This window comes from Hoplias malabaricus, chromosome 12 (assembly GCF_029633855.1).
Source record: "Hoplias malabaricus isolate fHopMal1 chromosome 12, fHopMal1.hap1, whole genome shotgun sequence".
Classification (NCBI taxonomy): domain Eukaryota; kingdom Metazoa; phylum Chordata; class Actinopteri; order Characiformes; family Erythrinidae; genus Hoplias; species Hoplias malabaricus.
The window spans coordinates 32482160-32497547 of record NC_089811.1 but is presented as its reverse complement, the minus strand read 5'-3'; the positions used below and the strand labels follow the sequence as shown (position 1 = coordinate 32497547).

Here is a 15388-nt window from a genome sequence, read left to right as displayed (position 1 = left end):
CACCGTAACTTATTTCCCACAAGCACCAGTTCCATCCAGCTGTGCGTCTTGCATAGTTTATGTTATGTGTAAGGGAGTGAATTTTGTGTGTGTGTGTGTGTGTGTGTGTGTGTGCGCGCGCGCGTGCATTTGCTGTCGTGCTTGTGAAGTATGATGTTTGACCATATCCTGTGTATTATGTCTTGGAGAAATGTGTCTTAGTGTGTGTGTGTGTACTAAGTGTATACCACGTGTGTGTGTGTCTGTGGCGTGTCTGTATCTCTGCTTGTCTTATGTTCCATTTCCCCTCATTAATATGCATAGAGGCTGTAATGAAGCAGAAGAGAGTAAGATAATGAAAGAGAGAGTACGCCACTAGCCGCTCTAATGCTGTGTGACTATATTCTGACACATTTATCTCCAAACCCCTTTAGATGCGATTTAGCTGCAAAACAGCACTATCAGAGCTGCTCTAATAGACACGCTGGCTATAATTACGTTTTACACTCAGTGCGCCTTTGCATCTGATTTCTTGCCACACTGTGAGTGAAAACATACTAAGCATATTTTGTTAGACATGTTATTATATAAATACCTGATAGTATCTTTGAATGCATTCATGGTGTAAATATTGTAGAGGTTTAAGGGCAGTGATTCTCAAACTTTATAGACCAAGTACCACCCATTATCAAACCAAAACGTCCAAGTACCAACTACGGTTTTTACCACAGAATCATGTGTGCCCCTGGTTCTCCTTCTGTTCTGGGGGCATTGAATTTTTGCATGTTTTTGTTGCTTTATATTTACTTTAATTTGCAATGCTTAACACAAAATTATCTATAATATTTACAAAAATTACAGGGAGAATACAAATAACTAGGCCTAAACTGAATGCTTTAAAAACAGTTATACATTTATGAGAACATATAAAATTTATGGGTAATAAGCGTTTTGAAAGAAATAAAAAAAACGGGGGCTTGGGGCTTGGGGCAGTTGCTCACTCTGTGCTTGTAGCAGTAGGTGAAGGAGGGGCAGCCCGGTGTTAAACCTTGTTTTAGGGCTATAACTATGCGAAGAATGGCCACGTTTTACTGCAGCTGATTGTTTTCTTCTTTTTTGTCTTCACGTGTACAGAATTCTCGCTTAGTTTTTCTCTGTTTTTGCCTCTGGATTTACTCCTTCTGGGCTTTGTCTTGGGCTTGGTCTTGGCTTGCTTTTCTTGTTTTGGCTTTACCCTTTTTATAATAAAATCCAAATTGCTTACGCCTGTCTCTAGCCGTGTGTAAAACCCTGTAACTGAAACTGGGCTTTACACAGATTTCTCAAAAAACTGGAGGATTGCGTTCGCGACCTGGAAAAGAAGCTGAGGAATGCTACCCCCCACGCCACCAGCTGTTCCTTTACAGACGTAATCAAATACGGTGTATGCGTAGCACGTTGTATTTTTCTACAACACAAATGAATTTCATTGGGGTATAATTATGAAAACTGTGAAACATTATGTGCTCAGTATGTACTGAACTGTACTTATCCCTGAACTGGATAAGTGGTTTCAGACAATGAATGAATGATTATGTAATTCACACATAAAAAGATTTTCAGTTATCAATAAATTTCTTAATTAAGCAGTAAATTTTTCGATGTCATTTGGTGTACAACCTCTTGTTGCTTACACAATTTGAGAACCACTGTTTTAGGGAATTCCTGTGATATCTGATATGTGCTACACTCAAAGTTGTCAAGTAAAAGCGTAACATAAAATATTCCGTTTAAATTTGGCTCTTATTTACAAATCAAAGATGACACATTTCTTGAATACTGGACGAGCAGAATGGTTAGGCTACTGTTGGGCTAATGTTGGGCTAATGTTGGGCTACTGCAGTAAAATCATCATTGTATTTATTTTTTACTAAAGATGAACCCCCTTCAAATCAAGTTTTTGACAGCTGTCCTGTCTGTTAACAAAATGATTCAATCAGGACATGGTATTAAGTAAACACACGGATTAATTAAGACTTCAGGAGCTAACTGAGACCTAACAGGTGAATCAGTATCGCAGTAATAATTAGCAGATAAATTAGGCATGGGAAAGTCTTGTAAGAAAACATCATCACTCTTTATCTTGTGAAAGTATTTGTAGTTTTGTAGCATAATGGGAAGAATGAGAGGTAGCTTCTTTCGGGTGGATTTCGTCTCAATTTATACTAGATCTGTGTTGACTGGTTCAGATGCAGGCCACATTCACACCATAGCCACATTTTGATTCTTCTTTGCCATTTTTTCCAAAATAAATAATTTATTTATTATTTTTTTATCTGCCTGTTTTTTATCATTGGAGACCACACATTTTAAATAAAAAGAGGGAGAGGTATAAAAGCGGAACAGAATTATTGATTGTGTGTTCAGGGTTGAGCTGGTGCCAGGCAGGCACAGAAGTAGAACAAGCGAGGAGTAGGTTTGTAAAGGCAGGGCAGCACCACACTGTCACAGGCCGCTGTGTTCCTAAACGCAACTATAAATATAAGTAAGTGTAACATGGCCTTGAAGGGGAAAGCTATGATTTTGCTGGAAAAGTTCTCTCTCTCTTTCTCTCCTCTCTCTCTCTCTCTCTCTCTCTCTCTCTCAGCAATATTTCCACATGGGGAGTGGGTCCACTGCGTTAGCTTTGTCTTCTCCTCTGTAAATAAGGCGTCCCCATTCTGTCATGCGCAGGAGAAGGAGCATTTGACTACAATGGGCTATTATTGGCCATCATAGGGATGAGACAGACTCTCAGGGGAGAAAGGAGGACTTTTGTGAACTGGAAATGTCGACTGCTTCTCACTCCGCTCTCCTCCTGTTGGGTTTTTCTCCCCAAAAGCAGGTGAGAGCACTGCAGTGGCTCAGATAACTCATTGAAAAGCCTGCCTCGCTTTAATTTGAAACGGATAACCGTTTCGCATAGAGAAGCTCCACCATGAACCCTTACCCTCTGTGTCCAAGTTATGTCCCCAGTCTTTTCACAGAAATGTGTCCTAATGAACTGCTGCTGAGAACAGCCATATTTGAAGAACTGGAAAATGTACTTCAAAATCTGTAGGAGGAGCTACATATAAAGTATATTGCCATTGACTATAGAGTTACTCAATTACTTAATTATAAGTACTTGATGCTTTATATGTTTCTGTATTTATACTTTCCTGTCTATGTTGAAATAATAATAATAATACTTTAACACATACTCAAATATATTGATAATAAAATCAATGTTATTTACATATTATATATACTCAGGTATATTTTACTCTATTCTAATGACATTTTAGTGTTACATTTCATTATTGTGGGTGAATGTACATTTTTTTATTGTTTTTTTTTATTTTTTATTTTTTTTTTTATGTACATAAAAGATGGTAAAAAGATAAGTGTAGAAACTAAAACCATTTCCTTGATTGATTGATGGTGGATGTAGTAAGACATTCCACTGTGTTCTCAGTGTTTGCTTTGCTACTGTTGTACTTTGTGGTGCAGCAGGTAGTGTCGCAGTCACACAGCTCCAGGGGCCTGGAGGTTGTGGGTTCGATTCCCGCTCCGGGTGACTGTCTGTGAGGAGTGTGATGTGTTCTCCCTGTGTCTGCGTGGGTTTCCTCCGGGTGACTGTCTGTGAGGAGTGTGCTGTGTTCTCCCTGTGTCTGCGTGGGTTTCCTCCTGGTGACTGTCTGTGAGGAGTGTGGTGTGTTCTCTCTGTGTCTGCGTGGGTTTCCTCCAGGTGCTCCGGTTTCCTCCCACAGTCCAAAAACACACGTTGGTAGGTGGATTGGCGACTCAAAAGTGTCCGTAGGTTTGAGTGAATGTGTGTGTTGCCCTCTGAAGGATTGGTGCCCCCTCCATGGTGTATTCCCACCTTGCGCCCAATGATTCCAGGTAGGCTCTGGACCCACCGCAACCCTGAACTGGATAAGCGCTTACAGATAATGAATGAATGTGGCATAATTTCACCTACAACCTTCTTTCTCTCTCTCTATTTGTCTTTATTTACATTTAGACTAGTACCTCTGCCTTTACAGAAACACACCATATAGATGCTCAGCACAAGTCAAACAGTATCCCAGTCAAAGTCCAGTCTTTGAGCTAACTCACTTTATTGTTAATATAGAATATTGTTTCTTTTAGCCATTATATTTTCTTCCTTGTGTCCTGCTGAAGATGGGGTGTGTCAGCAGCTCAGTGCTGTCAAGGTCTCCTCCATGAGTGTATGTGAGCGTGCGTGTGTGTGTGTGTGATGTCCTCTGGGTGGTCAGATGGGCCGCTGCTAACTAGCCAAGCCTGAGACAGGACGGCCTGAGGCCCCAACTCCACCACCCTGCATCCACAATGTGTTCTTCTAAACACACACACACACACACACATACACACACACACAAAGATGAAATCCCACTTCAAAGGGTGCATGTTTAGGGAGCAAACAACTTACACATACATCAACACTTCTCCATGTCAGAAAGTTACCTGAGTGGACCTGAAAGCTGTCTTTGAATGTGTTTCCTCCCGGAATATTAAATGTGAAATATAACTGGTCCTGAATATTGTCTATAGCAAATTATGAACATATAGCTCTCAACAGAAAATGTGCATACATCCATTAAATGCTTTATATGATGTAATCCAAATGATAAATGACAGACCTGGGACTTTTTCTCCCAAGGGTGCTTTAAATGTCCCAAACTTAGTGATAGTTAATTTAACCACTTCAGCCAGTGATTTTTCTTTAAGCAGAGTGACTGTGTCCTAACTATATGTAAAAAAACATGTATAATTCACTATAATTCCACACATAATTCACATTATAATTAAAAATACTTAATAATAATAATAATAATAAAATATTGGTTTGTTTTCATGCATAGATTGTGACATGAAAGGAGTCTTGAAAGCTTTAATATTATCATGATATTATTTTATTTATAACAAAAAGCAACAGACTCCGTGATGAACATTCAAAAGAGTGACAGATATTTTCTTTATAAAATGAACAACTTACCTGTCAGTATTTTATTTTGTTTATTGTGTGCAGCTTTTCAAGTACAAGCCTAAAGTGACCAGCTTGGGTTATTAGCTCTAAGACATCCAAGACCCATGATGTGTTTAATTTAAACATCTGATGAAAATGCACTTAATGATCGTTGTGTGTAGAAACCTATGATTCCGAACAAACTTGGAGTTGTGGTTAAATGTATATTAATTGTGACAGGCCTAATTAGAATATTCTGCTTTTTCACATTTCATTATTATTGTTTGATAGGCTCCATGCGCTCATGGATACAAATACTGCCTTCTTTCTGGGGACCACATCTTGTCATATTCTGTATTTTGATTGCATTGATTAGTTTTCCACCACCTATGGTGTAAACCTGATGTGTTTAAATGATTTCCTGCTTGCAGATTGCTTGTGTGCATTGACTGAAATTGGTTCGCACTGTCATGATTGCCATCGTTAACATCTACACTGGAGAAGAAGCAGAGACTGGGCTGTCTTAATGCATTTCCCTATTGCGCAGGCCGTGGTGGAGTCTGCCTGCCTTAGAACAATTTTGCATATGGACATAATCTATATTAGTCAAAGTAATTAAAGCAGAGGAGCTCTAACAAGCTCCCTTTCTCACACAGACACACTCAGGTTTATCTCATTAAAGCTAATCATACTTTAGACTAAGTTTGATGTAGGGTTTTAAACCCCAGTGTTTTCTTTGTAATTGATTTTAGCCCATAATAGCCACCATTAAGTAGGTCAGGTTAGGATTCTGTTAAGAGCTGATGTTGCTTTATCTCTAAGACAGAGAGAGCCAGCTCATTAAGGCAAAGGCGCAACATTTGATGTTGAACTTTCGTGCCATATCCCTTCCTTTGTATGGTGTAAGCAGAGCTGTCTGTGGTGGACTGTGTGGTGCCCAGGGGCCAGCCATTAGCATAGTGTTAATGTAAAATCACCAGAAAACTTGAAAAGGGAGGGGAAAAATATGTCTATCATCTCTCTTTTCCCCCTCTCCTTGGGGTCTTCCCTCTGTTCAGAATGTTTGAAAGTTTTGCGGTTATTCCCAGGAGCGGGGCTCCTATCATATCTGAGATTGGCATTGCAGCAGTGGCCGGCCTGTGCTTTGGGTCTTCTGTCTCTCTCTCTCTCTCTCTCTCTCTCTCTCTCCCCCCCCTCCCCCTCTCCCCGCCTTATGCCTCCATCAAAAGAGTCACTCTCACAGATGCACTGCTTAACAATGCCATCGCTCTGTAACACACACACACACACCTCTGACGGGAGGAAGAGTGGGTGTGTGAGGAGGAGGTGGTTCAGAACAGCGGCCTGACGAATGAGGGGGGCAGGTCCCCTGTGATTGGCGCTCTCTGAACATTGATGCCAGCTTCCATCTGTCATGATAGCCCTATCGCTGAACCTTCAATCTGTCAAACGCCTGCACCAGCCCACCGCTCGCCCAGATCTGGCCTGCTAAACACAGCTGACAACAGGCATTATCACAGCCAGAGAGAGAAAAAGAAAGAGAGGGAGGCAGAGAGGGAGGGGGTCAGGGAGGGAGAGAGAAGTTGATGCAGTGCTAAAAAAAAAAAAGCAACACGAATATGTTAATTGTAGGCGGAGATGTAAACTGTCACTTCTCATTTAACACTGAGCACATCCAGTTTTTTTTCTCACACTCTTTATCGAAGCATATGGAGATGAAGCATTATGTTAGCCTAATGTTCTGGCTTGCGTTTGTGTGATACGCTAACAGTGCTAACAGGCTAGTAGCAGTGGTGCTCTCTTTAAGTGCTGTGTAATGAGATTATTAACAGTTCACTGGTGACACACACAGAGTTAAGAGTCCCCCTCTGTTATGCTAACAGGGTTACGAGTGTGAGTGATTCTTGTTGGCTTCCCTTTTTTTTTTTTTTTTTTTTTTTTCTCCAGTTCAGCAAACAGATTTGTGCAGAGGCCATATTTTTAAACACACACACACACACACACACACACACACACACAAAGCACCAGTTTAAAATAAACCTAGTATTAAATAAAATTAAAATTAATTTTTAAATTTTATTTATTTATTTTTTACATTAAATTAATATTTATATTTACCAATCTTAACCTTTACTCGAATTTTCCCGTAATTCAGAGATGATGCAACTTCCTGTTCTTGAATGTGTGAATTATGGAATATTTCAGATCACAGCAGTGAATGTCTTTGGGTAACAACTGAGTGACTGTTGATAGACCTTTTTCCTTTTTTTCATACTTATACTGAATGGCTAATGAAGAAGAATGTTTTAAGAATGGGTTTTAAATGAATTCACATATTAATCCAAACAATGTTTCTGAAGTATTTTAATGCTTAAGATGGACCAAGTTTTTAATTATTTCACTAAATAATATTTTTAAATATGTATTGCTTAATATAATAGTATTAGCCTTCAGAGGACCACCCCAGTTGTGCAGTCTGTGGGTTGGAAAATAAATAAAAATGCTTTCTATCATTTTGATCAATAAGATGGTATTGTTAGTTATTAGTACTTGGAATTTCAACAGCGTGCATATGACAAAGAAGTAAGTGTGTGTGTGTGTGTGTGTGTGTGTGTTGCGGTTGTCCTTGTCAAAGCTTTCACTGACTCTCAGTAATTAGTGCAATCATGACACATCCAACTAGCTGGTTCCCTGACAGGCCTCAACAGAGACAAGTGTCCCAGTGGACAGAGTTCAGCCCCCTACACACACATGCACACACACACACTTTTCACTAATAGGATTGAGCAGCAGGGGACCAGTAGCCTGCTAAAGAGTTCACAAACACTCGTCTCTAACCCAGATTTTACAGACTTCTCAAACCCAGGTACTAGAGGAAAGAACCTATTGATAACAAAGAAGTGAATGGGCTCATCTGTGTAAAGAAAAAAAACTATTTTCTGTATTTGATGAAGGAAACTTAGAGGAAGGCAGTTCTAGAAAGTATACTTATTAATCTGATACTAATCACACAAAAACACCCTACTTCAATGACACTTTTGACTCTGTGAATACTATTGTACTGTTGAAGCAGTGTTCTCCCCTTGTCCAGGTGGGTTTCCTGGTTCTGCTGTTTCATCTCACAATCCTCAAACACGTGTTGGTAGATGGATTAGTGAATCAGAAGTTTCCATACGTGCGAGTGCGTAAGTGTCTGGGCAAGTGAGTGATGCCCATTAATGTCCATTGGACTAGTGCCCTGTCCAGGGTGTGTTCTTGTCTTATGCCCAGCGATACCAGGTAGGCTCTAGACCCTGAAAGGTGGTCATAGTGGTTACAGAAAAAGAATGAATGAATGAATTTGAGGCACAGTGAGCTTGAATTTATTAAAATGTTCCTATACAAACAATGACGGAATCTCAGTAGCAACTATTCACCAATGCACTCTTGCACCTCTACAGGTTCCTCCAAAATATCCAAGTTTAGATTTCCCCAACGGGTCATAAGACAACATGGTTTTAAAGCTGAAACCCCTAAACACATACAGACCTGTCGTAAACTGTGTATAATATAGCAATTGCTGTACTGCGCTAGGGCGGCACAGTGGCGCAGCATGTAGTGTCGCAGTCACACAGCTCCAGGGACCTGGAGGTTGTGGGTTCGACTGTCTGTGAGGAGTGTGATGTGTTCTCCCTGTGTCTGCGTGGGTTTCCTCCGGGTGACTGTCTGTGATGAGTGTGGTGTGTTCTCTCTGTGTCTGCATGGGTTTCCTCCGGGTGACTGTCTGTGAGGAGTGTGGTGTGTTCTCCCTGTGTCTGCGTGGGTTTCCTCCGGGTGACTGTCTGTGAGGAGTGAAGTGTGTTCTCCCTGTGTCTGCGTGGGTTTCCTCCGGGTGACTGTCTGTGAGGAGTGTGCTGTGTTGTCCCTGTGTCTGCGTGGGTTTCCTCTGGGTGACTGTCTGTGAGGAGTTGGTGTGTTCTCCCTGTGTCCGCGTGGGTTTCCTCCGGGTGCTCCGGTTTCCTTTCCTTAATTGGAGACTCCAAAGTGTGAGTGTGTGTGTTGCCCTGTGAAGGACTGGCGCCCCCTCCAGGGTGTATTCCCACCTTGCGCCCAATGATTCCAGGTAGGCTCTGGAACCCACCACGACCCTGAACTGGATAAGGGTTACAGATAATGAATGAATGAATGTACTGTGCTAAGTAATAAGTTATGGGTCATTTATGTCACTTCTGCTTTTTCCCTGAGTGTTTCCAGTGATCAAACACATGAGCTTTGTACATTTTACATTAATGTCAATTATTTAGAAAAAATATGTATTTATCACACACTCTCGTTAAGATATATTTCAAATAGTAGATAATTGTAATACTTGAGGTCTTCTAATAGTGTGAATGAAATGAAGCACAGACATCTTAAACTGTAATGATATGTAAACAAAGATCAGAATGGTCCAGTTGTTTGTCTTGTCTGTGTTTTTGGGAGGTGTAAAAATAAGACATGAAATGTTGATGTATTTGAAGACTTGCTTTAGAGACAGCAAGGAAATCCAACAAATGAGTTCTTTAAAAAGTCAAGCCTCACCTCTCCTTCAAAGCCTCTTACAAATGAGAAGATTTGGACCCATTTAAAAAAATATTAAGGCTCACAAAAGACGAAAGTAAAATCGGATGTAGATACAGGATGTAGATGAAGACGGTCAGAGGAGTCATGCACAGGCTGTTTGTTAAGAAGCCAAACATTAGGGCAAGAAACACACTGATGAAAATTAAAATAATTATAATTTTCCAGTACATAGTATGTTAGCTTCCTACATATTCCTTTTAATTTGAAGCTGTTATGATGTTTTTAAGAGATATAGATGGAGATTTGAGGAGTGTATGTGTAAAGGAATGTATACAGAGCTATTGCTCAGGAGTGGTACCTGTGCTGTGTGTGTAAAAGAGGACAGAAGGAAACTCAGCTAGCTGCTCTCTCTCACTCTCTTTCTCCCTCACTCTTTCTTTTCCTTTCTCCCTCTCTCTGTACTCTATCCATTCTCTCGGGACCTCATCATCTTCCCTAACAGTCAGAGTGGGATTTAGTACCCTCTATTCCCTCACCTTCCTTGGCCCTTTTTCACTCTCTCTCTTTCTTTCTTCTCTCCTGCTCCAACTCTGACTCTCTATCCTACTATCCCACTTGCCTTTCTCCTCCTGCTGGTGCTCCCTCCCACATTCTCTCTCTCTCTCTCTCTCTCTCTCTCTCTCTCTCTCTATCTCTCTCTCTGTCTCTCTCTCTGTCTCTAATAGAGGTTTAATGCTTTTGTGATGTGGTTCTATTGTGTTAAGAACAGAGTCTGGGGCCTACAAGTGTCATGCAGAAGGGCTTATATTTCTATGAATTTTAAGTGATGAACATCACATTACTCTGAATTAAAACATGTGTTCTACTATAAACATATGATAATATTTCTGCATAATTCATTCATTCATTATCTGTAACCCTTATCCAGTTCAGGGTTGTGGTGGGTCCAGAGCCTACCTGGAATCATTGGGCGCAAGGCAGGAATACACCCTGGAGGGGGCGCCAGTCCTTCACAGGGCAACACAGACACACACACACACACACACACACACATTCACACCTACGGACACTTTTGAGCCAATCCACCTACCAACGTGTGTTTTTGGACTGTGGGAGGAAATCGGTGCACCCGGAGGAAACCCACGCGGACACAGGGAGAACACACCAACTCCTCACAGACAGTCACCCGGAGCAGGAATCGAACCCACAACCTCCAGGTCCCTGGAGCTCTGTGACTGCGACACTACCTGCTGCACCACCGTGCCGCCCACTGCATAATTCAGAATAACACAATTAAAGGAACAGTAAGTAGTATTGTTACCTTAAATCTAGAATTCCAAAATCATTCAAATGCTTTTCTAACCTGTAATAGGGAGTACAGGGCCTCTGTCATTGGGCTCAGCACTGCAGAAACTACACTATGTATCGTTTGGAAAAGGGTAGGAAACCACGTCTACCCCTTCAATCGTAGGGGGAGCCTACAAGCAAGAATACTAAATCGTACCTAGTGTTCCTTTAAAGTTTCTTTAATCATGAGATGCAAACAAAGTTAACTGGAAACTGGAACTTTAGTTCACTTAGTGAAATCTACCTCATTATTTTGTGTTATTGGTTGGCTTTCAGTTTCAGCCAAATATATATAAAAAAATCTGTCTGAGCTCTGATATTTCAGCAAAAAACTCCCCCATGCCTTATACACAGAGAGTAAGTTTCGAAAACAGCTCATTTTGAATGTATTCATTTTGTGAACTGTGTGTAGGTTTAAGCTGCAGCAATTCATTTTGAAGTTATAAGTGGTGTTCCATCCTGGACTGCTTTTTGCATGATGCAGAATACACAGCACCGCATCAGAACAGAGGTCATTGACTTATTGCATCTTAAAGGCACAGTATGCAAAACAGCCTGTTTATTTTAAATGATAGAGGTTTTAAAATGTTTAAAATGGTCATGTAACAATAAAATTGGGTTATATGGACTTTTTAAACATTTCTAACAACACAACTTTCTCCTTCTCTGTACAGCTCGTGTCAGTACAGCCTTCCTGTTTTGCTGTTTGAGAGCGTAATCTTTGTAAGAGTGAAAACTGCTGTAGAGTACATTAGATTTAATAATTGTCTGGAATCCAGTACAAAATTGATGATAGTATTTAGGATGTATCAATGAGCACAGAGTGATGCTGATAATTGCCTGTCTGAGAGGCCATATAGTCCCACAGTCTAGTCCCCAGGCATCACAGCCTAGCCCAGAGCACACTGCACACTTACTGGATAGATGACAGACAAATAGAAAATGGTAATTTATGTGTGAGGCATTTTTTTTCCTTTTTTCTTTTTTTTATTCTTGAGATCCACAGGAGTCGACAGGCCACCAAACCCCTCAGAGACCAGAGAGCGAGCGATACTGCTGCTCAGAAATCACAGCATAATGTGCCGGAAAAGGGATGATGTGAGCTGTGTTTTTTTCCCTCTCTGTCTCTTCCTCCTTTTGTCTGGGCTTGCTCTTGTGTTCATCGCATGAGAGGCATGATTGGGTCTTTCTTTCTTTCTGCGTGTCTTACTACTTCTAATGTCTCCTACACTTCTTTCTCTCCTTCAGTTTCAGTGTTGGTGATGGAGAAAAAGCAGAGACTCTAGGGTTTAAAAGTACCCAAAGCATCCTGGGTAATTAGCCATTACGTTGCTGTCACAGAGGGTTGTGCAGTCAATACAGAGATAATTTGGGCAATGGTGAATGACAGCGCTGTCCGGACTGCTGGGATGATCAAGGACAGAGCCAGCTGCACCCGGCATCTGTCAGGCTCATGAATCACACACACACACACACACACACACACACACACACACACAGCTTGCTGCTTACAGAACAACTGAAGCAGAGCAAGATAAGCTAACAGAGCCAAAGAGAGATACACAAAACATATATGGTGGTACCTTTCTCTTCTCTTCTCTTCTCTTCTCTTCTCTTCTCTTCTCTTCTCTTCTCTTCTCCCCTCTCCTCTTTTCTTCTCTTCTCCCCTCTCCTCTCCTCTCCTCTCCTCTGAGGGAAATAGCTAGTTAAGGCCTGTCGCTCCAGTAGAAAGGCAGGGTAAGGTTCTTGTTACTGTCGGTGGCAAATGAGTGACACTGGGTGTGAAATAGAGAGGGAGGCCCAGAGCGACCGGGGCACAGGGTGTAAGTAATGGCAACACAGGCAAAGAAAGCGACAGAGAGAAAGAGGAGGGAAAGAGGGCCTGGTGGCATAATGAAAAAGCTATTTATTTCAGTAATAAAGATAAATGTGTGCCAGGTTGATTATATTTGGATTGTGTGAATTGGAGCTGGAACACACTGTGCTTGTATGTTGGGGGCAGCGAGAGAATAAAGCAAGCAAAAGTGTGTTAGATTTAGCATTGCCTCCCTTGCTGAAATATCCTTAATTGTGCTCTCGCTCTCGTTCTCTTTTTCTCAGTTAAAGCATTTCATAATTACATAATTACTGTATTCACTGACTCAGGATCTGAGGATTTGTGAAGGTTTACAAGAGTGTGAGGTCCAGTGTAGGACAGTTTCAGTTGGATAAATACATTGCATTTTTTTCTGCTGTTTTATTTGCCAGAGTGTGATGCCATTGGGTAAATAGTGTTATATTACTATGTTACTGACTGAATGACAAAAACAGAACTTTGTTGAAATGTGAGGTCTGGCTCTTGCTCCATAACTGAAGACAGGAAAGCTTAGCTAACGCACCGTTTGGCTGATGTTTTTTGTAGTTTATTGTGGGTTTGTGTCTTTGCATCAGATATTATTGTAAACGGAAGTGGAGTGAAGATACACAGTGGTAAGAATGCAATTGTCAAACTGGAGCAAAATCCCTCACCAGCGTCCTTATCCACCGTAACATACTCCATTAGACAAGTGCTATCTAAAAATCCTGGCTTTTGATCACTGTTAGGTTCAAACTCTAAAGAAGTATGTACTTTACATGGTTCCTAACGGAGTCTGAGTGCAGCTCACGACCACATTTTAACTTTGCTAAATTAAAAGCCCCAGAATTGAACATTGTTTGGAAAATGGGATGAAGCTGAGACTTGCTTTCTTCTTCTTCTTCTTCTTCTTCATCTTCTTCTTCTTCTTCTTCTTCTTCTTCTTCTTCTTATTATTATTATTATTATTGTTATTAAAGCTATTCCACATTAAATGTAAACTAAGTATGTGAAGTGAAAGCTAACTTAGATGTTATGATGAATAAATAAATAATTGTGATTTTTTAAATTAATTAAATCTTGCTCTTCCCAGTCTGCCCCCCATGACCCTATTCTAGATTCACAAAAATAATACTCCTTTAGCCTGGGGCTACCTTTAAAAAACCTAGCTTTGGCTCATGGCTCGGTCAAACTCTAATAAAGTACATTTTCTACATGGGCCCTAAAGGACTTTGAATACATCTCACAACCGTAGCCCTACTCCGCTAATGCACAAAGCGTGACAGGAGAGCTGAAACTCAGGTGTCTTCACAAATTGTGAAGGGAAGTACTGTGCAGATATAAAGTGGTATGAATGCATTTATCAAACTCATCTGCCTTGGTTTTAAGTAAACTGTTACAATGAATAAGTAAATAATTGTAATTCATTGAATCAGTGAAACCTTGGTTGTCTTAGAAACACCTGGAATTAATTTAGCACGAACAAAGAACAAAGGCAGAACTGATACTAGAAATTGTGTTGTTAATACATTCAAATTCTTAAAATTAATTGCCTTAACAGCTTTACATACACCAAAATACTGATACCTTTTCATTTCTGCATTTATTAGCATTGCCCTACATTTTCCTGTACCACAATATCACAGAATAAAAAACACATGTCAAACAAAAACATTGATTTGAAGCACTCAAGGACCTTTAATATGGAGGGTATGTAATTTGGACGCAATGTTTCCATTTTTGAAATGTCAGGAGACACGTGTACAACTAATACTATGCAGCCGATGGAGGTCCGGCGTGACTTAGCTTGACTGTCCTAGTTTCAGTATTCATAAACATTTTTTAAATAGTGTGAAGGGTGAGCTGCTTAAATCAGAAAAAATGTATACACAGCATGGAAAACTAGTGATGCACTTTCATAATTGGCCATGATATGAAACAATCCATTTCTGATCCTAGCACACAGCAGACACTCTGTTTATTATCTTATATGGGTCTGAGGCACTTGCAGATTTGAATGTCTCTAATTGGCAGGAGCTAGGTTTCCATCGAAAAACCTCCTCAATTGTTATGTTCAGTAAAGAAATATCTACAGAAATAAATGTGAAATGAATCCTGATTTCATTCTCTGCCCTTTTGCTCCTGTGATGGGGAGATCTGAGTCAGTTTAATTAGATATTTGAGTCACAACGAGGCATGCAGCACAAATTCAGTATAAGTCTGTAAACATTTTCCACAGTATTTCATCATGCATGCCACAATATGTTCTAAGGTTCGATGAGTGGTTACTTATAGTTTTTAATGTGAATTGCTGAAAGAGCCAAGTTGGATAGTGGCCAGAGAGGTTTGGAGGTAGATTTCAGAAAGGCAAAACTGTACTTTATTTAATAATTCTGCTGCTGTGGAAAATCCTGCAGCTCAGGGGATATCTGCACCATGCCTCTTTATCATGTTATAATCAATATCTCTCACAGAGTGCTTAAACAAAGCAGCAAAGCACATGCTACGGTCCATCTTCTCAACTTCACCAAAATTAGTCAATACTCCAAATTTCCTGCCCACAGGTTATGAACTAGTTTCTCACCAGGTTTGTGCTGGCGAAATGCTGGACTAGGAACTGCATAAATGTTTAACTTTTTCTTTGTAGTTTCTGAGCAAGAGAAGGAGAAGTGGAGAGTTGTGTGAAGCAGGGTCAT

General features: G+C 40.5%; 1 long non-coding RNA gene across 1 annotated transcript in view; it reads left to right on the top strand.

Moving 5' to 3' along the window:
* The window catches only part of LOC136710900 (uncharacterized), a 93884-nt gene that overhangs the window by 63826 nt on the left and 14670 nt on the right, over positions 1–15388 (top strand). The gene's annotated exons all lie outside the window — the stretch shown is intronic.